The 25263-nt window shown below is 43.7% G+C and overlaps 1 protein-coding gene across 3 annotated transcripts in view; it reads left to right on the forward strand.

The window, feature by feature from the left end:
- The window catches only part of CHCHD6 (coiled-coil-helix-coiled-coil-helix domain containing 6), a 717658-nt gene that overhangs the window by 220929 nt on the left and 471466 nt on the right, over positions 1-25263 (forward strand). The gene's annotated exons all lie outside the window — the stretch shown is intronic.

Raw genomic sequence — 25263 nt, forward strand, 5'->3', positions numbered from 1 at the left:
ATAATGGCCTTTTAAAGGGGCAGTAAAAACTGGATTTTGTTGAGCACAAGTTTGCCATAATACAAATACACCTTTAGAAATCCCTCCCCCATGTATGTCCTCACTGGCCATCCTAAATTAACCAACATAACATAGCACATTAAAGGGACTGTAAAGTCAAAATTAAACTTCAATGGGATGGATAGATCATGAAATTTTAAATTTCTTTCTAATTTACTTCTGTTATCAATTTTGCTTAGTTCTTTTGGTATCCTTTGGTAAAGAGTAATCTTAGGTGAGCTCAGGAGCATGCACATGTCTTAAAGGAACATGAAACCAATTTTTTTTCTTTCATGATTTAGATAGAGCATGCAATTTTAAACAACTTTCTAATGTACTTCTATTATCTAATTTGCTTTGTTCTTTTGATATCCTTTGCTGAAAATATCTAGATAGGCTCAGTAGCTGCTGATTGGTAACTGCAAATAGATGCTTCGTGTGATTGGCTCATCCATGTGCATTGCTATTTTTCAACAAAAGATATCTAAAGAATAAATCAAATTAGAAAATAGAAGTAAATTGAAATGTTGTTTAAAATTGTATTCTCTATCTGAATCATGATAGAAACATTTTGGGTTTAATGTCCCTTTAAGTCATCTGGCAGCCGTGCTTGCAACATTGTTTATAGCAATGTTATACATAGTTACAAACACTGCTGCCATAGAGTAATATAGACACATGCACGCTCCTAAGTTCCTATTAGCCTATGTAGGTTTAGACTTCAACAAAGGATACCAATAGAAAAAGAAAATTTTATAATAGAAGTAAATTAGAAAGTTGTTAAATATTGAAAATTTAAATTTTACTGTAATGGGCCTTTAATACTTGTAATATTGGTAACATATATTCATCAATATAATCCCTTATGATCCCTTCAAATATCTTCCCCACTATTGATGTCAGACTAACTGGTCTAAAGCTTCCTGGATCATTCCTACTTCCCTTTTTGAAGACTGGCACCACATCAGCTTTACGCCAATCCTTGGGTACCATGCCTGAGGATAATGAGTCTTGAAAAATTAAGAGTAGAGGTTTGTCTATAACAGTGCTAAGTTCCCTTAACACCCTTGGGTGTATTCCATCTGGGCCTGGAGTTTTATTTACCTTAATATTATCTAATTTGTTTCTGATATCCTCTATACATAGTTGGAAAAAAAAACACAATGTGAAAATAAACTTTGCTCATAAAGTCCTTGTGTAAATAAAGATAAAGAAACCTTTAAATGCCTCTGTCGTAACTGGGAAACTTCCAAAAATACTTAAAGGGACAGTATACAGCAATTTTCATATAACTACATGTAATAGACACTACTATAAAGAATAAGATGCACAGATACTGATATAAAAATAAGATTCTCCTTCCCCCCTTCTTTTGTATATGAAAAGACCTTTTACACAAACAGGAGCAAGCTGGAGTAGGTATACGTCAGTATTCTCCTAAAACATTGGGGCTTGGTTAGGAGTCTGAAAATCAGAGAAATCTTATTTAAAAATAAGCAAAACTATACATTAAAAAAAAACAAAAAAAAACATAAAACCTTTATGGGCTGTATGAATGGAGAATCTACAATACATTTATGCAAAGAAAGAATAACCACTGCTGAAGGCAGGTCCTTCTCTTACCAGGCAGCCAAAACCTGGAACACCCTCCCTTTGAACCTCAGACAGGCTACCGAACTAACGAAGTTCAGAAAGGACCTCAAAACCTGGCTTTTCGACTGTACTCCTTAACTACTCGCACCTAATCGGTACCCATCAGCGCCTCGAGACCCTTACAGGTGATTAGCAGTGCTTTATAAAAACCCAATAGAATAGAAGAAAAAAATAATGTCCCTTTAAGTGAATGTATCCAATAGTTGTAACTTGCTTGTAGTTAACTTTCTGAGGATTGAACCCTGGTCTCCAAATTCCAAACCTATAGTCTTTTAGCTGTGCTACAAGAAGACTGAATGTAAGAGGAAATTTGTATCCAATAGTTGTATCTTGCTTGTAGTTAATTTCAAAGACAGAAAGACAAGCAACACAGTTTCAAATAGAGCCCGAATTGAAAGGATACTAAACCCACATGTTTTTCTTTCATGATTCAGACAGAGTAGCAATTTTAAGCAACGTTCTAATTTACTATTATTATCAATATTTCTTTGTTTTCTTTGTATTTTTATTTTAATTATATAATTTTTGTGCGTATCATTGATTTGTATATAATATTGGTAATTACAAGATAGCAGGTGTGTGATTTCAGTCTGTGCAGGGGATTTTAGTGCGCGGCTATTTTGTGCATTATGATTGGGGCATATTTATTTTAAATAACGTGTTTTTATTTAGATAATACCTCTGATAAAGCAGTTTGGGGTTAAGCCAAGAAACGCGTCACACTATTTTATTACAGCTAAGTTTTATTTATAAAAGGGCATTTCTATACTAGACAGAGGTATTTCTTCTCATATGTCTGCTGTTCCTGTTATACAAAGGTAGCTGCTCACCGGACGTTGGTTTAGCTGAAGAGCCAATCGCCTAGCATGCGCCCATAGCTGATACAATGTGATTGTGCTGTTTATTTTACCGTTATTAAGTTGTTCTGATGTTCTACACCCCGAGACACTTCTAAGTTTTGTGTTTTTAGAGAAAATGGTGCCTTACTCAACTTCCCATTGTGGAAGGAGTTGCACTTTTTTATATGATTAAACTGTTTCATGTGATATATTTTGTGCACTTGTTACTCTAATGATCTATTTTGGCCTTTTCTTTTCATAAGTCTTTCTTTCCACTGCTGCATTGATGTTTTTAAAGTGAAGGTCAATTTAGATGAATCTGTACCCGGTTTTTAATAATCCTATTAAAAACAAAGGCACTTTAATTCATCAAAATTGACATTTAACTCTTTTTCTTTAAATACTTACTTTTTAATCTATACAGCCACTTCAGTGATTCCCACGACCGTCGGAAGCCTCTTTATACGTCAGAAATGACTAATCCGGCTTCCTCCAATCACGGCTTCCCCCCGGGGAAATCATGGCCTGAAGCAACGCCGTGATTGGAGGAAGCCGGATTCATCATTTTGGACCCGCGAAGAGGTCTTGCGACGGGCGGCGTAAGCGCTGCAGCAGCAGCTGTCAGAATTAAAAGGTAAGTATTTGAAGAAAACAAGTGAAATGTCAATTTTGATGAATCAAAGTACCCTTTTTTTTAACAGGATTATTAAAAACCGGGCACCGATTCATCTAAATTGACCTTCACTGTAACCTTATTGGTTTTGGTTAAGTCGGATATAACAATGAACAAGGAAAGGTTCTTTCTACTTTGGGTCCAGCGCTAAATGCTTTATCTGCTGCATCACTTCTTTAATAACATTATTTGAATCCAAAGACAAAATGACTTTTTTTTATAGAGATTTCTTGTAGCTTACGCCTCTGTAAGTGATATGAATATGATGACTAATATGGAAACTTTCTTATGAATCAACAGTTGAATCTTTGACTGTTTTTTTTTTTAGAGAGGATTTTCAATGTTTAAACAATTTCCCATAAAAATAAGTGTGATCATGACTCCTTTTGGCAGACCTGTGTCTCCTTATACATATTTTCTTCTTAAAGGCTTCATGTTTTCATTGACAAACATTATACACTCAATTTTTCTTTGTATAAATGTTTTGTAGATAATTAATTTATATAGCCCATACAGGTTTTTTTTTTTTTTTAAAAAACTGTATATTTTTGCTTATTTTTAAATAATATTGCTCTGAATTTCAGACTCCTAACCAAGCCCCAAAGTTTTAGGAGAATACCAATGTATACCTACTCCAGCTTGCTCCTGTTTATGGGTTTTGTTTCATATGCAGGGGGAGAGGGGAGTGTCTACTATTTCCCACTTTAACTGGGTGTTCTAGCTACCTTTTTAGCAGAGCTAAACTGGGAGCTTCTAAGTAAGTTTTTAAACAGTTTTATACTGGATTTCTCCAACATAGGTGTGTCCGGTCCACGGCGTCATCCTTACTTGTGGGATATTCTCTTCCCCAACAGGAAATGGCAAAGAGCCCAGCAAAGCTGGTCACATGATCCCTCCTAGGCTCCGCCTACCCCAGTCATTCTCTTTGCCGTTGTACAGGCAACATCTCCACGGAGATGGCTTAGAGTTTTTTAGTGTTTAACTGTAGTTTTTATTATTCAATCAAGAGTTTGTTATTTTAAAATAGTGCTGGTATGTACTATTTACTCAGAAACAGAAAAGGGATGAAGATTTCTGTTTGTATGAGGAAAATGATTTTAGCACCGTAACTAAAATCCATGGCTGTTCCACACAGGACTGTTGAGAGCAATTAACTTCAGTTGGGGGAACAGTGTGCAGTCTCTTGCTGCTTGAGGTATGACACATTCTAACAAGACGATGTAATGCTGGAAGCTGTCATTTTTTCCCTATGGGATCCGGTAAGCCATGTTTATACGATGGTAAATAAGGGCTTCACAAGGGCTTATTAAGATTGTAGACTTTTCTGGGCTAAATCGATTCAGTTTTAAAACATATTTAGCTTTGAGGAATCATTTTATCTGGGTTTATTGATATTATAATATCGGCAGGCACTGTATTAGACACCTTATTTCTCTGGGGCTTTCCCAAAGCATAAGCAGAGCCTCATTTTCGCGCCGGTGTGGCGCACTTGTTTTTGAGAGGCATGGCATGCAGTCGCATGTGAGAGGAGCTCTGATACTTAGAAAAGACTTTCTGAAGGCGTCATTTGGTATCGTATTCCCCTTTGGGCTTGGTTGGGTCTCAGCAAAGCAGATACCAGGGACTGTAAAGGGGTTAAAGTGTTAAAACGGCTCCGGTTCCGTTATTTTAAGGGTTAAAGCTTCCAAATTTGGTGTGCAATACTTTTAAGGCTTTAAGACACTGTGGTGAAAATTTGGTGAATTTTGTACAATTCCTTCATGTTTTTTCGCAATTGCAGTAATAAAGTGTGTTCAGTTTAAAATTTAAAGTGACAGTAACGGTTTTATTTTAAAACGTTTTTTGTACTTTATTATCAAGTTTATGCCTGTTTAACATGTCTGAACTTCCAGATAGACTGTGTTCTGAATGTGGGGAAGCCAGAATTCCTGCTCATTTAAATAAATGTGATTTATGTGATAATGACAATGATGCCCAAGATGATTCCTCAAGTGAGGGGAGTAAGCATGGTACTGCATCATTCCCTCCTTCGTCTACACGAGTTTTGCCCACTCAGGAGGCCCCTAGTACATCTAGCGCGCCAATACTGCTTACTATGCAACAATTAACGGCTGTAATGGATAATTCTGTCAAAAACATTTTAGCCAAAATGAACCCTTGTCAGCGTAAGCGTGGCTGCTCTGTTTTAGTTACTGAAGAGCATGACGACGCTGATATTAATATCTCTGAAGGGCCCCTAACCCAATCTGAGGGGGCCAGGGAGGTTTTGTCTGAGGGAGAAATTACTGATTCAGGGAACATTTCTCAACAGGCTGAACCTGATGTAATTGCATTTAAATTTAAGTTGGAACATCTCCGCATTCTGCTTAAGGAGGTATTATCCACTCTGGATGATTGTGAAAAGTTGGTCATCCCAGAGAAACTATGTAAAATGGACAAGTTCCTAGAGGTGCCGGAGCTCCCAGAAGCTTTTCCTATACCCAAGCGGGTGGCGGACATTGTTAATAAAGAATGGGAAAGGCCCGGTATTCCTTTCGTCCCTCCCCCCATATTTAAAAAATTGTTTCCTATGGTCGACCCCAGAAAGGACTCATGGCAGACAGTCCCCAAGGTCGAGGGAGCGGTTTCTACTTTAAACAAACGCACCACTATACCCATAGAGGATAGTTGTGCTTTCAAAGATCCTATGGATAAAAAATTAGAAGGTTTGCTTAAAAAGATGTTTGTTCAGCAGGGTTACCTTCTACAACCAATTTCATGCATTGTCCCTGTCACTACAGCCGCATGTTTCTGGTTTGATGAACTGATAAAGGCGCTTGATAGTGATTCTCCTCCTTATGAGGAGATTATGGACAGAATCAATGCTCTCAAATTGGCTAATTCTTTCACCCTAGACGCCACTTTGCAATTGGCTAGGTTAGCGGCTAAGAATTCTGGGTTTGCTATTGTGGCGCGCAGAGCGCTTTGGTTGAAATCTTGGTCGGCTGACGCGTCTTCCAAGAACAAGCTACTAAACATTCCTTTCAAGGGGAAAACGCTGTTTGGCCCTGACTTGAAAGAGATTATCTCGGATATCACTGGGGGTAAGGGCCACGCCCTTCCTCAGGATCGGCCTTTCAAGGCGAAAAATAGACCCAATTTTCGTCCCTTTCGTAAAAACGGACCAGCCCAAAGTGCTACGTCCTCTAAGCAAGAGGGTAATACTTCTCAAGCCAAGCCAGCTTGGAGACCAATGCAAGGCTGGAACAAGGGAAAGCAGGCCAAGAAGCCTGCCACTGCTACCAAGACAGCATGAAATATTGGCCCCCGATCCGGGACCGGATCTGGTGGGGGGCAGACTCTCTCTCTTCGCTCAGGCTTGGGCAAGAGATGTTCTGGATCCTTGGGCGCTAGAAATAGTCTCCCAGGGTTATCTTCTGGAATTCAAGGGACTTCCCCCAAGGGGGAGGTTCCACAGGTCTCAGTTGTCTTCAGACCACATAAAAAGACAGGCGTTCTTACATTGTGTAGAAGACCTGTTAAAAATGGGAGTGATTCATCCTGTTCCACTAAGAGAACAAGGGATGGGGTTCTACTCCAATCTGTTCATAGTTCCCAAAAAAGAGGGAACGTTCAGACCAATCTTAGATCTCAAGATCTTAAACAAGTTTCTCAAGGTTCCATCTTTCAAGATGGAAACCATTCGAACTATTCTTCCTTCCATCCAGGAGGGTCAATTCATGACCACGGTGGATTTAAAGGATGCGTATCTACATATTCCTATCCACAAGGAACATCATCGGTTCCTAAGGTTTGCATTCCTGGACAAACATTACCAGTTCGTGGCGCTTCCTTTCGGATTAGCCACTGCTCCAAGGATTTTCACAAAGGTACTAGGCTCCCTTCTAGCGGTGCTAAGACCAAGGGGCATTGCAGTAGTACCTTACCTGGACGACATTCTGATTCAAGCGTCGTCCCTTCCTCAAGCAAAGGCTCACACGGACATTGTCCTGGCCTTTCTCAGATCTCACGGCTGGAAAGTGAACGTGGAAAAGAGTTCTCTATCCCCGTCAACAAGGGTTCCCTTCTTGGGAACAATTATAGACTCTTTAGAAATGAGGATCTTTCTAACAGAGGCCAGAAAAACAAAACTTCTAGACTCTTGTCGGATACTTCATTCCGTTCCTCTTCCTTCCATAGCTCAGTGCATGGAAGTGATCGGGTTGATGGTAGCGGCGATGGACATAGTTCCTTTTGCGCGCATTCATCTAAGACCATTACAACTGTGCATGCTCAGTCAGTGGAATGGGGACTATACAGACTTGTCTCCGAAGATACAAGTAAATCAGAGGACCAGAGACTCACTCCGTTGGTGGCTGTCCCTGGACAATCTGTCTCAAGGGATGACGTTCCGCAGACCAGAGTGGGTCATTGTCACGACCGACGCCAGTCTGATGGGCTGGGGCGCGGTCTGGGGATCCCTGAAAGCTCAGGGTCTTTGGTCTCGGGAAGAATCTCTTCTACCGATAAATATTCTGGAACTGAGAGCGATATTCAATGCTCTCAAGGCCTGGCCTCGGCTAGCGAGGACCAAGTTCATACGGTTTCAATCAGACAACATGACAACTGTTGCGTACATCAACCATCAGGGGGGAACAAGGAGTTCCCTAGCGATGGAAGAAGTGACCAAAATCATTCTATGGGCGGAGTCTCACTCCTGCCACCTGTCTGCTATCCACATCCCAGGAGTGGAAAATTGGGAAGCGGATTTTCTGAGTCGTCAGACATTGCATCCGGGGGAGTGGGAACTCCATCCGGAAATCTTTGCCCAAGTCACTCACCTGTGGGGCATTCCAGACATGGATCTGATGGCTTCTCGTCAGAACTTCAAAGTTCCTTGCTACGGGGCCAGATCCAGGGATCCCAAGGCGGCTCTAGTGGATGCACTAGTAGCACCTTGGACCTTCAAACTAGCTTATGTGTTCCCGCCATTTCCTCTCATCCCCAGGCTGGTAGCCAGGATCAATCAGGAGAGGGCGTCGGTGATCTTGATAGCTCCTGCGTGGCCACGCAGGACTTGGTATGCAGATCTGGTGAATATGTCATCGGCTCCACCTTGGAAGCTACCTTTGAGACGAGACCTTCTTGTTCAGGGTCCGTTCGAACATCCGAATCTGGTTTCACTCCAGCTGACTGCTTGGAGATTGAACGCTTGATTTTATCGAAGCGAGGATTCTCAGATTCTGTTATCGATACTCTTGTTCAGGCCAGAAAGCCTGTAACTAGAAAGATTTACCACAAAATTTGGAAAAAATATATCTGTTGGTGTGAATCTAAAGGATTCCCTTGGGACAAGGTTAAGATTCCTAGGATTCTATCCTTCCTTCAAGAAGGATTGGAAAAAGGATTATCTGCTAGTTCCCTGAAGGGACAGATTTCTGCCTTGTCGGTATTACTTCACAAAAAGCTGGCAGCTGTGCCAGATGTTCAAGCCTTTGTTCAGGCTCTGGTTAGAATCAAGCCTGTTTACAAACCTTTGACTCCTCCTTGGAGTCTCAATTTAGTTCTTTCAGTTCTTCAGGGGGTTCCGTTTGAACCCTTACATTCCGTTGATATTAAGTTATTATCTTGGAAAGTTTTGTTTTTAGTTGCGATTTCTTCTGCTAGAAGAGTCTCAGAATTATCTGCTCTGCAGTGTTCTCCTCCTTATCTGGTGTTCCATGCAGATAAGGTGGTTTTACGTACTAAACCTGGTTTTCTTCCAAAAGTTGTTTCTAACAAAAACATTAACCAGGAGATTATCGTACCTTCTCTGTGTCCAAAACCAGTTTCAAAGAAGGAACGTTTGTTGCACAATTTGGATGTTGTTCGCGCTCTAAAATTCTATTTAGATGCTACAAAGGATTTTAGACAAACATCTTCCTTGTTTGTTGTTTATTCAGGTAAAAGGAGAGGTCAAAAAGCAACTTCTACCTCTCTCTCTTTTTGGATTAAAAGCATCATCAGATTGGCTTACGAGACTGCCGGACGGCAGCCTCCCGAAAGAATCACAGCTCATTCCACTAGGGCTGTGGCTTCCACATGGGCCTTCAAGAACGAGGCTTCTGTTGATCAGATATGTAGGGCAGCGACTTGGTCTTCACTGCACACTTTTACCAAATTTTACAAGTTTGATACTTTTGCTTCTTCTGAGGCTATTTTTGGGAGAAAGGTTTTGCAAGCCGTGGTGCCTTCCATTTAGGTGACCTGATTTGCTCCCTCCCTTCATCCGTGTCCTAAAGCTTTGGTATTGGTTCCCACAAGTAAGGATGACGCCGTGGACCGGACACACCTATGTTGGAGAAAACAGAATTTATGTTTACCTGATAAATTTCTTTCTCCAACGGTGTGTCCGGTCCACGGCCCGCCCTGGTTTTTTAATCAGGTCTGATAATTTATTTTCTTTAACTACAGTCACCACGGTACCATATGGTTTCTCCTATGCAAATATTCCTCCTTAACGTCGGTCGAATGACTGGGGTAGGCGGAGCCTAGGAGGGATCATGTGACCAGCTTTGCTGGGCTCTTTGCCATTTCCTGTTGGGGAAGAGAATATCCCACAAGTAAGGATGACGCCGTGGACCGGACACACCGTTGGAGAAAGAAATTTATCAGGTAAACATAAATTCTGTTTTTTATATCAGTATCTGTGCATATTATTCTTTATAGTAGTGTCTATTACATGCAGTTATATGAAAATTGGTGTATACCGTCTCTTTAAAGAAACAACTTCTGAGATTTTTTCATGGAATCTTTTGTATCTAGTTACACTAAATATTGCTTTGGATTAATGGAACTGCGAAGAGCCACGTTTTTTCTTTAGAAATTCCTTTTTTTAACCATTTTATTTTATTTAAATCCAAAATAAAAAGTAGGATGAAAGATGCTTGTAAAAATATGGTAAAAAGCAATAAAGGAGAGAAAGAAAAATATTTGTTGTGTTTGCCATCGGCTGTTGTCTGTGCTGGGATTTTAAACGAGACGTTTATTCAAGATAATGATGACTTTCCCCTTATAGGGGTGTGTGAAAGTGATGGGAACCCAAATGTACCCAAATACAAAGGGTAACAAAACCAATAATGTACATGGCCACAATATTGAGAGTACACTAACAACAGAATTAAACATATATACAGTGTTGTACATTATTAGTAAATTTATACTAAGGTACTCAACAATATTTTGTTGACCGTCAAAAACACATTTCTGCAGGAGGTAAAAGGCGTCTTCTAAAATAAGGGAATCCAAAGTAGTTGTTTTACGTAGATGATCAAGGCATTGACTGACATCATATAAAGTACTTGTCTTATTCTTGTTTTTATCTGTACACTTTTATTTTTTATCAGTTACCTTCTGATTAAATATTTATTGGATTCCCAAAGCGTGGAAGGATCAATATTAGGGGAATCGTTTATCTGGAAATATTCTTGGAGAGATTGTTTTAATTATGTCTCGTTATATGAGGCATTCGCGATTCATCTAGTTTTCAGAGGAAACCTACGGAGGACAGTGATCTGCTCCAGGTGACAAATTAACTGGGAAGATGTGATATTAGAAGGGGGTCAGTCATGATATGGTCTGTTCTAAAATAGGATTTACCTGGAAGTGTAATCAGTGAGCCTGTATTGCATACATCTTCAGGGGTCATCTAGGTACAAATATTTTAAATTCATCCATAAAGATTTTGCATTGCAAATATTAGGATTAGAACCGTCTATAAATTAGTTGATAAAACAGGTATCCCTTTAGTGAAGCTATTTATTGTGTTCTGACCTTTAGTAATGCGGCACTTAATTGCTGATATATACTGTGCATATATAAACATTTATTGTGTGTGCGCAGACCTTTTTAAACGCGGCACTTAATTGATGATTTAAATTGTGCATATATAAAACATTTAGGGTTTCAACTCATAATATGAGGGCAACCCGACGAGCACAAAAGCTTTCTCCTAGCACAGTTAACGGTGCGTTAATTAGCGGGAGCGTTAATTTGCGCTCCACTTGTAATCTAGCCCTGATTGTGTGTGCAGAACGTTTTGTAATGCAGCATTTAATTGCTGATATATACTCTGCATATATAAAACATTTATTGTGTGTGCTGACATTTTGCAATGCAGCTTTTAATTGCTGATATATACTGTGCATATATAAACATTAATTGTGTGTGCGCAGACCTTTTAAACGCGGCACTTAATTGATGATATAAATTGTGCATATATAAAACATTTAGGGTTTCAACTCATAATATGAGCGCAACCCGATGAGCACAAAAGCTTTCTCCTAGCACAGTTAACGTTGCGTTAATTAGCGGGAGCGTTAATTAGCGCTCCACTTGTAAACTAGCGCTAATTGTGTGTGCAGAACTTTTTGTAATGCAGCATTTAATTGCTGATATATACTGTGCATATATAAAACATTTATTGTGTGTGCCGACATTTTGCAATGCAGCTTTTAATTGCTGATATATACTGTGCATATATAAAAAATGTATTGTGTGCAGACTTTTTGTAATGCAGCATTTAATTGCCGATATATACCGTGCATATATAAACATTTATTGTGTGTGCAAACATTTTGCAATGCAGCATTTAATTGCTGATATATACTGTGCATATATAAAACATTTATTGTGTGCACAGACCTTTTGTAACTTAGCGCTTAATAACTGATATATTTATTTTAAATATATAAACATTTGTTTTGTACTTTTGCAGATCTGACATATACTATGCACATATAAAAATCGACTTTAATGACCTTTGTAAGATGATTCATTAAAATGAAGTGAGATAATTCTGTGCTCTTTACGTATATATTTAGTTACAGACGTATTGATTGTGATTACATTTTTGGTACAGCATTCCCCCTCATAGCTGCACTGATGCTGTTCTGATACTGTGATTGAGCCCTATTATTTCTCTGTACAAGTTGCGTCTCCTGTGATTATACGGTAAAATCTGAGCGTTCTGTCAGACATCTGCCTTCCCTGGGGAGAAAGTGTAAAACACACTTGGCATCTCCCAGAAGAATCTTTAATACATTCATAATAATTAGTCCACTAATGTGTCATTTAATCGTATTGGTTCTGATTGTCATCTCTAGCTGGATTTGTCTCCCAGTGCTGGTAATGAGCTGCTGGGGGGGGGGGGGTGTATCTTCTTATGGCTTTGCCAGCAGCTGTTGTGACTGCTTCTACCTACATACTGTGTATTTTTAGATCCTTATTTCTTCTAATACCTGTCAATTTCCTGCTATATATCCAAGTAAACTCAGCAGCCTTCTGAGCGTTTGTGAGGCTGAGGCTGCAGTATCTCGATGACAATCCAACTGTACTGAAACATTTCACATAAAGTGCAGCGCTTGTGACACCCTAATTATTGTCCTACATGCACCTGACACTAGCATATTTACATGTCATTCTAATGAGAGGTAATAGAACCCCTCTATGCCTTGTGCTTTTTATATGCTGTATGCCTCCCTCTCTTCCCCTTATACTGCGGTATGCTCCCCTCTCTTTCCCTTATACTGCGGTATGCTCCCCTCTCTTCCCCTTATACTGCGGTATGCTCCCCTCTCTTCCCCTTATACTGCTGTATGCTTCCCTCTCTTCCCCTTATACTGCTGTATGCTCCCCTCTCTTCCCCTTATACTGTGGTATGCTCCCCTCTCTTCCCCTTATACTGCTGTATGCTCCCCTCTCCTCCCCTTATACTGCTGTATGCTCCCCTCTCTTCCCCTTATACTGCGGTATGCTCCCCTCTCTTCCCCTTATACTGCGGTATGCTCCCCTCTCTTCCCCTTATACTGCGGTATGCTCCCCTCTCTTCCCCTTATACTGCGGTATGCTCCCCTCTCTTCCCCTTATACTGCGGTATGCTCCCCTCTCTTCCCCTTATACTGCTGTATGCCTCCCTCTCTTCCCCTTATACTGCGGTATGCTCCCCTCTCTTTCCCTTATACTGCGGTATGCTCCCCTCTCTTCCCCTTATACTGCGGTATGCTCCCCTCTCTTCCCCTTATACTGCTGTATGCTTCCCTCTCTTCCCCTTATACTGCTGTATGCTCCCCTCTCTTCCCCTTATACTGTGGTATGCTCCCCTCTCTTCCCCTTATACTGCTGTATGCTCCCCTCTCCTCCCCTTATACTGCTGTATGCTCCCCTCTCTTCCCCTTATACTGCGGTATGCTCCCCTCTCTTCCCCTTATACTGCGGTATGCTCCCCTCTCTTCCCCTTATACTGCTGTATGCTCCCCTCTCTTCCCCTTATACTGCTGTATGCTCCCCTCTCTTCCCCTTATACTGCGGTATGCTCCCCTCTCTTCCGCTTATACTGCTGTATGCTCCCCTCTCTTCCCCTTATACTGCTGTATGCTCCCCTCTGTTCCCCTTATACTGCGGTATGCTCCCCTCTCTTCCCCTTATACTGCTGTATGCTCCCCTCTCTTTCCCTTATACTGCTGTATGCTCCCCTCTCTTCCCCTTATACTGCGGTATGCTCCCCTCTCTTCCCCTTATACTGCGGTATGCTCCCCTCTCTTCCCCTTATACTGCTGTATGCTCCCCTCTCTTCCCCTTATACTGCGGTATGCTCCCCTCTCTTCCCCTTATACTGCTGTATGTTTCCCTCTCTTCCCCTTATACTGTGGTATGCTCCCCTCTCTTCCCCTTATACTGCTGTATGCTCCCCTCTCTTCCCCTTATACTGTGGTATGCTCCCCTCTCTTCCCCTTATACTGCTGTATGCTCCCCTCTCTTCCCTTTATACTGCTGTATGCTCCCCTCTCTTCCCCTTATACTGCGGTACGCTCCCCTCTCTTCCCCTTATACTGCGCTATGCTCCCCTCTCTTCCCCTTATACTGCTGTATGCTCCCCTCTCTTCCCCTTATACTGCGGTATGCTCCCCTCTCTTCCCCTTATACTGTGGTATGCTCCCCTCTCTTCCCCTTCTACTGCGGTATGCTCCCCTCTCTTCCCCTTCTACTGCTATATGCTCCCCTCTCTTCCCCTTCTACTGCGGTATGCTCCCCTCTCTTCCCCTTATACTGCTGTATGCTCCCCTCTCTTCCCCTTATACTGCTGTATGTTTCCCTCTCTTCTCCTTATACTGCGGTATGCTCCTCTCTCTTCCCCTTATACTGCTGTATGCTCCCCTCTCTTCCCCTTATACTGTGGTATGCTCCCCTCTCTTCCCCTTATACTGCTGTATAATAGAATGAAAATGTCCACAGCTCTCCAATGCTAGAAAATTTCTTTATTAGGACAAAATAGCGACGTCTCGAGGCTAATGCCTCTTAATCATGCATCAACTGTTGTATGCTCCCCTCTCTTCCCCTTATACTGCTGTATGCTCCCCTCTCTTCCCCTTATACTACGTTATGCTCCCCTCTCTTCCCCTTATACTGCTGTATGCTCCCCTCTCTTCCCCTTATACTGCTGTATGCTCCCCTCTCTTTCCCTTATACTGCTGTATGCTCCCCTCTCTTCCCCTTATACTGCGGTATGCTCCCCTCTCTCCCCCTCATACTGCGGTATGCTCCCCTCTCTTCCCCTTATACTGCGGTATGCTCCCCTCTCTTCCCCTTATACTGCTGTATGCTCTCCTCTATACCCCTTATAGATCTGTTTGCTTCCCTCTCTTTCCTTTGTATAGCTTTATGTTCCCTTTTTCAACCTTACGTGTCTATTTTTTCCCCTCTAACCCTTTCTATGGCTTTATGCTCTTTTCTGGCAATTTGTTCGACTGTATGCTTCCCTCCCCCTTGTTTGACTTTTTTTCTCCCATCTGAGCCCTTGTACAAGTGTTTGCCCCATCTCTACTCCTTGTAGAGCTGTATGCTCCACTCTCTTCCCCTTGTTTTGGTTTTTACTTCCTCTGCCCCCTCTTAGAGTGGTATGCTCCCTTTCTCATCCTTATTTGGCAATTTTCTCCCCTCTGATACCTTGTATGCCCTTATGTTCCCTTGTGACCCCTTATATGTCTGTATGCTCCCCTCTCACGGCCTTGTATGTCTGTATGCTCCCCTCTCACTGACTAGTATGTCTGTATGCTCCACTCTCACGGCCTTGTATGTCTGTATGCTCCCCTCTCACTGTCTTGTATGTCTGTATGCTCTCCTCTCACTGACTTGTATGTCTGTATGCTCTCATCTCACTGCCTTGTATGCTCACCTCTCACTGCCTTGTATATCTGTATGCTCCCCTCTCACTGCCGTGCTGTGTATGTCTAAATGCTCCCCTCTCACTGTCTTGTATGTCTGTATGCTCTCCTATCTCCTCCTTGTATGTCTGTATGCTCCCCTCTCACTGCCTTGTATGTCTGTATGCTCCCCTCTCATTGCCTTGTATGTCTGTATGCTCCCCTCTCACAGCCTTGTATGTCTGTATGCTCCCCTCTCACTGACTTGTATGTCTGTATGCTCTCCTCTCACTGCCTTGTATGTATGTATGTTCCCCTCTCGCGGCCTTGTATGTCTGTATGCTCCCCTCTCACTGCCTTGTATGTCTGTATGCTCTCCTCTCACTGCCTTGTATGTCTGTATGCTCCCCTCTCACGGCCTTGTATGTCTGTATGCTCCCCTCTCACTGACTTGTATGTCTGTATGTATGCTCCCCACTCACAGCCTTGTATGTCTGTATGCTCCCCTCTCACTGCCTTGTATGTCTGTATGCTCCCCTCTCACTGACTTGTATGTCTTTATGCTCACCTCTCACTGCCTTGTATGTCTGTATGCTCCCCTCTCACTGCCTTGTATGTCTGTATGCTCCCCTCTCACTGACTTGTATGTCTGTATGCTCCACTCTCACGGCCTTGTATGTCTGTATGCTCTCCTCTCACTGTCTTGTATGTCTGTATGCTCTCCTCTCACTGACTTGTATGTCTGTATGCTCTCCTCTCACTGCCTTGTATGTCTGTATGCTCACCTCTCACTGCCTTGTATATCTGTATGCTCCCCTCTCACTGCCGTGCTGTGTATGTCTAAATGCTCCCCTCTCACTGTCTTGTATGTCTGTATGCTCTCCTATCTCCTCCTTGTATGTCTGTATGCTCTCCTCTCACTGCCTTGTATGTCTGTATGCTCCCCTCTCACTGCCTTGTAGGTCTGTATGCTCCCCTCTCATTGCCTTGTATGTCTGTATGCTCCCCTCTCACTGACTTGTATGTCTGTATGCTCCACTCTCACGGCCTTGTATGTCTGTATGCTCTCCTCTCACTGTCTTGTATGTCTGTATGCTCTCCTCTCACTGACTTGTATGTCTGTATGCTCTCCTCTCACTGCCTTGTATGTCTGTATGCTCACCTCTCACTGCCTTGTATATCTGTATGCTCCCCTCTCACTGCCGTGTTGTGTATGTCTAAATGCTCCCCTCTCACTGTCTTGTATGTCTGTATGCTCTCCTATCTCCTCCTTGTATGTCTGTATGCTCTCCTCTCACTGCCTTGTATGTCTGTATGCTCCCCTCTCACTGCCTTGTAGGTCTGTATGCTCCCCTCTCATTGCCTTGTATGTCTGTATGCTCCCCTCTCACGGCCTTGTATGTCTGTATGCTCCCCTCTCACTGACTTGTATGTCTGTATGCTCTCCTCTCACTGCCTTGTATGTATGTATGCTCCCCTCTCACGGCCTTGTATGTCTGTATGCTCCCCTCTCACTGACTTGTATGTCTGTATACTCTCCTCTCACTGCCTTGTATGTCTGTATGCTCTCCTCTCACTGCCTTGTATGTCTGTATGCTCCCCTCTCACTGATTTGTATGTCTGTATGTATGCTCCCCTCTCACAGCCTTGTATGTCTGTATGCTCCCATCTCACTGCCTTGTATGTCTGTATGCTCCCCTCTCACTGACTTGTATGTCTGTATGCTCTCCTCTCACTGCCTTGTATGTCTGTATGCTCCCCTCTCACGGCCTTGTATGTCTGTATGTTCCCCTCTCACTGACTTGTATGTCTGGATGCTCCACTCTCACGGCCTTGTATGTCTGTATGCTCTCCTCTCACTGACTTGTATGTCTGTATGCTCTCCTCTCACTGCCTTGAATGTCTGTAAGCTCTCCTCTCACTGCCTCATATGTCTGTATGCTCTCCTCTCACTGCCTTGTATGTCTGTATGCTCCCCTCTCACTGCCTTGTATGTCTGTATGCTCCCTTCTCACTGCCTTGTATGTCTGTATGCTCTCCTCTCACTGCCTTGAATGTCTGTAAGCTCTCCTCTCACTGCCTCATATGTCTGTATGCTCTCCTCTCACTGCCTTGTATGTCTGTATGCTCCCCTCTCACTGCCTTGTATGTCTGTATGCTCCCTTCTCACTGCCTTGTATGTCTGTATGCTCTCCTCTCACTGCCTTGTATGTCTGTATGCTCCCCTCTCACTGCCTTGTACCTTGTATGTCTGTATGCTCTCCTCTCACTGCCTTGTATGTCTGTATGCTCCCCTCTCACTGATTTGTATGTCTGTATGTATGCTCCCCTCTCACAGCCTTGTATGTCTGTATGCTCCTCTCTCACTGCCTTGTATGTCTGTATGCTCCCCTCTCACTGACTTGTATGTCTGTATGCTCTCCTCTCACTGCCTTGTATGTCTGTATGCTCCCCTCTCACGGCCTTGTATGTCTGTATGTTCCCCTCTCACTGACTTGTATGTCTGGATGCTCTCCTTTCACTGACTTGTATGTCTGTATGCTCTCCTCTCACTGCCTTGAATGTCTGTAAGCTCTCCTCTCACTGCCTCATATGTCTGTATGCTCTCCTCTCACTGCCTTGTATGTCTGTATGCTCCCCTCTCACTGCCTTGTATGTCTGTATGCTCCCTTCTCACTGCCTTGTATGTCTGTATGCTCTCCTCTCACTGCCTTGTATGTCTGTATGCTCCCCTCTCACTGCCTTGTACCTTGTATGTCTGTATGCTCACCTCTCACTGACTTGTATGTCTGTATGCTCTCCTCTCACAGCCTTGTATATCTGTATGCTCTCCTCTCACTGCCTTCTATGTCTGTATGCTCTCCTCTCACTGCCTTGTATGTCTGTATGCTTTCCTCTCACTGCCTTGTATGTCTGTATGCTCTCCTCTCACTGACTTGTATGTCTTTAAGCTCACCTCTCACGGCCTTGTATGTCTGTATGCTCTCCTCTCACTGCCTTGTATGTCTGTATGCTCTCCTCTCACAGCCTTGTATATCTGTATGCTCTCCTCTCACTGCCTTCTATGTCTGTATGCTCTCCTCTCACTGCCTTGTATGTCTGTATGCTTTCCTCTCACTGCCTTGTATGTCTGTATGCTCCCCTCTCACTGACTTGTATGTCTTTAAGCTCACCTCTCACGGCCTTGTATGTCTGTATGCTCTCCTCTCACTGCCTTGTATGTCTGTATGCTCTCCTCTCACTGCCTTGTATGTCTGTATGCTCCCCTCTCACTGCCTTGTATGCCTGTATGCTCACCTCTAACTGCCTTGTATATCTGTATGCTCCCCTCTCAGTGCCGTGCCGTGTATGTCTATATGCTCCCCTCTCACTGCCTTGTATGTCTGTATGCTCTCCTCTCACTGCCTCATATGTCTGTATGCTCTCCTCTCACTGCCTTGTATGTCTGTATGCTCCCCTCTCACTGCCTTGTATGTCTGTATGCTCTCCTTTCACTGCCTTGAATGTCTGTATGCTCCCCTCTCACTGCCTTGTATGTCTGTATGCTCTCCTCTCACTGCTTCTATGTCTGTATGCTCACCTTTCACTGCCTTGTATGTCTGTATGCTCTCCTCTCACTGCCTTGTATGTTTGTATGCTCCCCTCTCACTGACTTGTATGTCTGTAAGCTCACCTCTCACTGCCTTGTATGTCTGTATGCTCTCCTCTCACTGCCTTGTATGTCTGTATGCTCTCATCTCACTGCCTTGTATGTCTGTATGCTCTCCTCTCACTGCCTTCTATGCCTGTATGCTCCCCTCTCACTGCCTTGTATGTCTATATGCTCCCCTCTCATTGCCTTGTATGTCTGTATGCTCCCCTCTCACGGCCTTGTATGTCTGTATGCTCCCCTCTCAGTGACTTGTATGTCTGTATGCTCTCCTCTCACTGCCTTGTATGTCTGTATGCTCTCCTCTCACTGACTTGTATGCTCCCCTCTCACGGCCTTGTATGTCTGTATGCTCCCCTCTCACTGACTTGTATGTCTGTATGCTCCCCTCTCACAGCCTTGTATGTCTGTATGCTCCCCTCTCACTGCTTTGTATGTCTGTATGCTCCCCTCTCACTGACTTGTATGTCTGTATGCTCCCCTCTCACGGCCTTGTATGTCTGTATGCTCCCCTCTCACTGACTTGTATGTCTGTATGCTCCCCTCTCACGGCCTTGTATGTCTGTATGCTCTTCTCTCACTGACTTGTATGTCTGTATGCTCCCCTCTCACGGCCTTGTATGTCTGTATTCTCTCCTCTCACTGACTTGTATGTCTGTATGCTCTCCTCTCACTGACTTGTATGTCTGTATGCTCTCCTCTCACTGCCTCGTATGTCTGTATGCTCTCCTCTCACTGCCTTGTATGTCTGTATGCTCCCCTCTCACTGCCTTGTATGTCTGTACGCTCCCCTCTCACTGCCTTGTATGTCTGTATGCTCCCCTCTCACTGCCTTGTATGTCTGTATGCTCTTCTCTCACTGCCTTGTATGTCTGTATGCTCCCCTCTCACGGCCTTGTATGTCTGTATGCTCCCCTCTCACTGACTTGTATGTCTGTATGCTCTCCTCTCACTGCCTTGTATGTCTGTATGCTCTCCTCTTACTGCCTTGTATGTCTGTATGCTCCCTTCTCACGGCCTTGTATGTCTGTATGCTCCCCTCTCACTGACTTGTATGTCTGTATGCTCCCCTCTCACTGACTTGTATGTCTGCATGCTCCCCTCTCACTGCCTTGTATGTCTGTATGCTCCCCTCTCACTGCCTTGTATGCCTGTATGCTCACCTCTAACTGCCTTGTATATCTGTATGCTCCCCTCTCAGTGCCGTGCCGTGTATGTCTATATGCTCCCCTCTCACTGCCTTGTATGTCTGTATGCTCTCCTCTCACTGCCTCATATGTCTGTATGCTCTCCTCTCACTGCCTTGTATGTCTGTATGCTCCCCTCTCACTGCCTTGTAGGTCTGTATGCTCCCCTCTCATTGCCTTGTATGTCTGTATGCTCCCCTCTCACGGCCTTGTATGTCTGTATGCTCCCCTCTCACTGACTTGTATGTCTGTATGCTCTCCTCTCACTGCCTTGTATGTATGTATGCTCCCCTCTCACGGCCTTGTATGTCTGTATGCTCCCCTCTCACTGACTTGTATGTCTGTATACTCTCCTCTCACTGCCTTGTATGTCTGTATGCTCTCCTATCACTGCCTTGTATGTCTGTATGCTCCCCTCTCACTGATTTGTATGTCTGTATGTATGCTCCCCTCTCACAGCCTTGTATGTCTGTATGCTCCCCTCTCACTGCCTTGTATGTCTGTATGCTCCCCTCTCACTGACTTGTATGTCTGTATGCTCTCCTCTCACTGCCTTGTATGTCTGTATGCTCCCCTCTCACGGCCTTGTATGTCTGTATGTTCCCCTCTCACTGACTTGTATGTCTGTATGCTCCACTCTCACGGCCTTGTATGTCTGTATGCTCTCCTCTCACTGTCTTGTATGTCTGTATGCTCTCCTCTCACTGACTTGTATGTCTGTATGCTCTCCTCTCACTGCCTTGAATGTCTGTAAGCTCTCCTCTCACTGCCTCATATGTCTGTATGCTCTCCTCTCACTGCCTTGTATGTCTGTATGCTCCCCTCTCACTGCCTTGTATGTCTGTATGCTCTCCTCTCACTGCCTTGTATGTCTGTATGCTCCACTCTCACTGCCTTGTACCTTGTATGTCTGTATGCTCACCTCTCACTGACTTGTATGTCTGTATGCTCTCCTCTCACTGCCTTGTATATCTGTATGCTCTCCTCTCACTGCCTTCTATGTCTGTATGCTCTCCTCTCACTGCCTTGTATGTCTGTATGCTTTCCTCTCACTGCCTTGTATGTCTGTATGCTCTCCTCTCACTGCCTTGTATGTCTGTATGCTCCCCTCTCACTGACTTGTATGTCTTTAAGCTCACCTCTCACGGCCTTGTATGTCTGTATGCTCTCCTCTCACTGCCTTGTATGTCTGTATGCTCTCCTCTCACTGCCTTGTATGTCTGTATGCTCCCCTCTCACTGCCTTGTATGTCTGTATGCTCTCCTCTCACTGCCTTCTATGCCTGTATGCTCCCCTCTCACTGCCTTGTATGTCTATATGCTCCCCTCTCATTGCCTTGTATGTCTGTATGCTCCCCTCTCACGGCCTTGTATGTCTGTATGCTCCCCTCTCAGTGACTTGTATGTCTGTATGCTCTCCTCTCACTGCCTTGTATGTCTGTATGCTCTCCTCTCACTGACTTGTATGTCTGTATGCTCCCCTCTCACGGCCTTGTATGTCTGTATGCTCCCCTCTCACTGACTTGTATGTCTGTATGCTCCCCTCTCACAGCCTTGTATGTCTGTATGCTCCCCTCTCACTGCTTTGTATGTCTGTATGCTCCCCTCTCACTGACTTGTATGTCTGTATGCTCCCCTCTCACGGCCTTGTATGTCTGTATGCTCCCCTCTCACTGACTTGTATGTCTGTATGCTCCCCTCTCACGGCCTTGTATGTCTGTATGCTCTTCTCTCACTGCCTTGTATGTCTGTATGCTCTCCTCTCACTGACTTGTATGTCTGTATGCTCTCCTCTCACTGACTTGTATGTCTGTATGCTCTCCTCTCACTGCCTCGTATGTCTGTATGCTCTCCTCTCACTGCCTTGTATGTCTGTATGCTCCCCTCTCACTGCCTTGTATGTCTGTACGCTCCCCTCTCACTGCCTTGTATGTCTGTATGCTCTTCTCTCACTGCCTTGTATGTCTGTATGCTCCCCTCTCACGGCCTTGTATGTCTGTATGCTCCCCTCTCACTGACTTGTATGTCTGTATGCTCTCCTCTCACTGCCTTGTATGTCTGTATGCTCTCCTCTTACTGCCTTGTATGTCTGTATGCTCCCCTCTCACGGCCTTGTATGTCTGTATGCTCCCCTCTCACTGACTTGTATGTCTGTATGCTCCCCTCTCACTGACTTGTATGTCTGCATGCTCCCCTCTCACTGCCTTGTATGTCTGTATGCTTCCCTCTCACGGCCTTGTATGTCTGTATGCTCCCCTCTCACTGACTTGTATGTCTGTATGCTCTCCTCTCACTGCCTTGTATGTCTGTATGCTCTCCTCTCACTGCCTTGTATGTCTGTATGCTCCCTTCTCACGGCCTTGTATGTCTGTATGCTCCCCTCTCACTGACTTGTATATCTGTATGCTCTCCTCTCACTGCCTTGTATGTCTGTATGCTCCCTTCTCACGGCCTTGTATGTCTGTATGCTCCCCTCTCACTGACTTGTATGTCTGCATGCTTCCATCTCACAGCCTTGTATGTCTGTATGCACCCCCTCTCACTGCCTTGTATGTCTGTATGCTGCCCTCTCACTGCCTTGTATGTCTGTATGCTGCCCTCTCACGGCCTTGTATGTCTGTATGCTCCCCTCTCACTGACTTGTATGTCTGTATGCTCTCCTCTTACTGCCTTGTATGTCTGTATGCTCCCCTCTCACGGCCTTGTATGTCTGTATGCTCCCCTCTCACTGACTTGTATGTCTGTATGCTCCCCTCTCACTGACTTGTATGTCTGCATGCTCCCCTCTCACTGCCTTGTATGTCTGTATGCTCCCCTCTCACGGCCTTGTATGTCTGTATGCTCCCCTCTCACTGACTTGTATGTCTGTATGCTCTCCTCTCACTGCCTTGTATGTCTGTATGCTCTCCTCTCACTGCCTTGTATGTCTGTATGCTCCCTTCTCACGGCCTTGTATGTCTGTATGCTCCCCTCTCACTGACTTGTATATCTGTATGCTCTCCTCTCACTGCCTTGTATGTCTGTATGCTCCCCTCTCATGGCCTTGTATGTCTGTATGCTCCCCTCTCACTGACTTGTATGTCTGTATGCTCCCCTCTCACTGCCTTTTATGTCTGTATGCTCTCCTCTCACTGCCTTGTATGTCTGTATGCTCTCCTCTCACTGCCTTGTATGTCTGTATGCTCCCCTCTCACTGCTTTGTATGTCTGTATGCTCCCCTCTCACGGCCTTGTATGTCTGTATGCTCCCCTTTCACTGACTTGTATGTCTGTATGCTCTCCTCTCACTGCCTTGTATGTCTGTATGCTCTCCTCTCACTGCCTTGTATGTCTGTATGCTCCCCTCTCATGGCCTTGTATGTCTGTATGCTCTGCTCTCACTGCCTTATATGTCTGTATGCTCCCCTCTCACTGACTTGTATGTCTGTATGCTCTCCTCTCACTGCCTTGTATGTCTGTATGCTCCCCTATCTCCCCCTTGTTAGGATACTGTATCTGCCTCTGTGACTTTTTTATTGACAGTAAACAATTTGCAGGCTATTCTGCTTGTGCTTCAGTGTTATCCTCATTATCTCATTTTCCAACTTTGGATTAATTTCCTCTGGTTTGGATTTGCCGGCCAGAGCTGCAATGGGGACTTTTTGTTGTTGTTTGTGTTAAGATATAAGGAAGGTTAACAGCAAATTGCATTATAGCAGGAAAAAATCATTTTGCGCACAAGCACAGACTTTATTTGCTTTCTCTGAGTCCAAGGGCTCTGCACTCCCAAACTTAGTCCTGATGTGATTGTCTATAACTTGCTAACCTTATTGCTTTGTATCATAAAAACAAGTATGAGGACATAATTGTAGCATTATAACAAATTCAATGCAATTTCAGAGATTCTGCAGTAACTCAGAATAGAATCTATGGAGAGGCAGCTGGGCTGTAAGTCCCTGACTTTTTCTTCAGCGCCACTTAAGTATTGTTCGCTTTCTGCTTTGTCATTGTTTATTGCAAAGTGGTCAGAATGTTCCCTGCTGCATTGAAATAGTTCTGATGAACTGAAGAATACGATCAACACAAACACATACCTTTTGTTAAGAGAGAGAATTGTGTGCATCACACAGATAGTACACAGGACCCAGTTCTCTAAAGCTCTGTGCTCAGGTGCAGTTAAAAAAATAAAATAAAAATCAGTGCACAGGATTTGTGAAAGTCTAATTGTATGTGGTGACCTGCATATCTAACTAAAGGCTGCACAGCCATTTATGTATGGGAAGGATATATGTGAAGGACAGATTCCATTTCACCACTCAATAAAAAAAATAGCGAAATACAATAACAATTAAAATTATGGGGAGGCGAAAAGTGAGTTTAAAATCTTCCACTAAATACAAAATGTAGAGAAAATAACTCATTGTGTAACCCAGTGATTTTTAACCTTTTTTTTGCCGTGGCACACTTTTTTACATTAAAAAATCATGTGGCACACCACCATCCCAAAATTTAAAAAAAATCACACATTGTAGCCTAATACTGCATATATATATATATATATACATACACACAAACACACACATACTGTATGTATTGTGCTGTTATGCCATGCCTCCTACAAACTACCCCTGCACTGGGAGTAAAAAACAAGCAAAGTTTAAAAAATATGTCACACTGTTGTCAGTCTGCCGTGGCACACCTGAGGATCTCTCACGGCACACTAGTGTGCCACGGCACACTGGTTGAAAAACACTGGTGTAACCCATTTACAAATCTAGACAAGTCAGAAGTCTTGCTTTTCCCACAGAAACTCTCTGAATGTATTGTTTTCAATGCAGAAAAGGATTCTGGGTAAGATATGCAAATGAGGTTCATAATGACAATATGTTGTATTTCGCCCAGAAATCAACTTTACCCAGCAGTGATTCAACCTACTCCCAGCTGATGAATGGCAAAAACCCTAGGTAAGCTTAAAAGCTGTGTAATACGGCGATGCTATGGCGTGAAGGGAAGTCTGCCTTAAAAAGCAGGCTAAAAGTAAAAAAGTGAGTCAGTGTGAACCTTATTTGCATATCTTACCCAGAATCC

Source organism: Bombina bombina, chromosome 7 (genome assembly GCF_027579735.1).
Source record: "Bombina bombina isolate aBomBom1 chromosome 7, aBomBom1.pri, whole genome shotgun sequence".
NCBI lineage: Eukaryota > Metazoa > Chordata > Amphibia > Anura > Bombinatoridae > Bombina > Bombina bombina.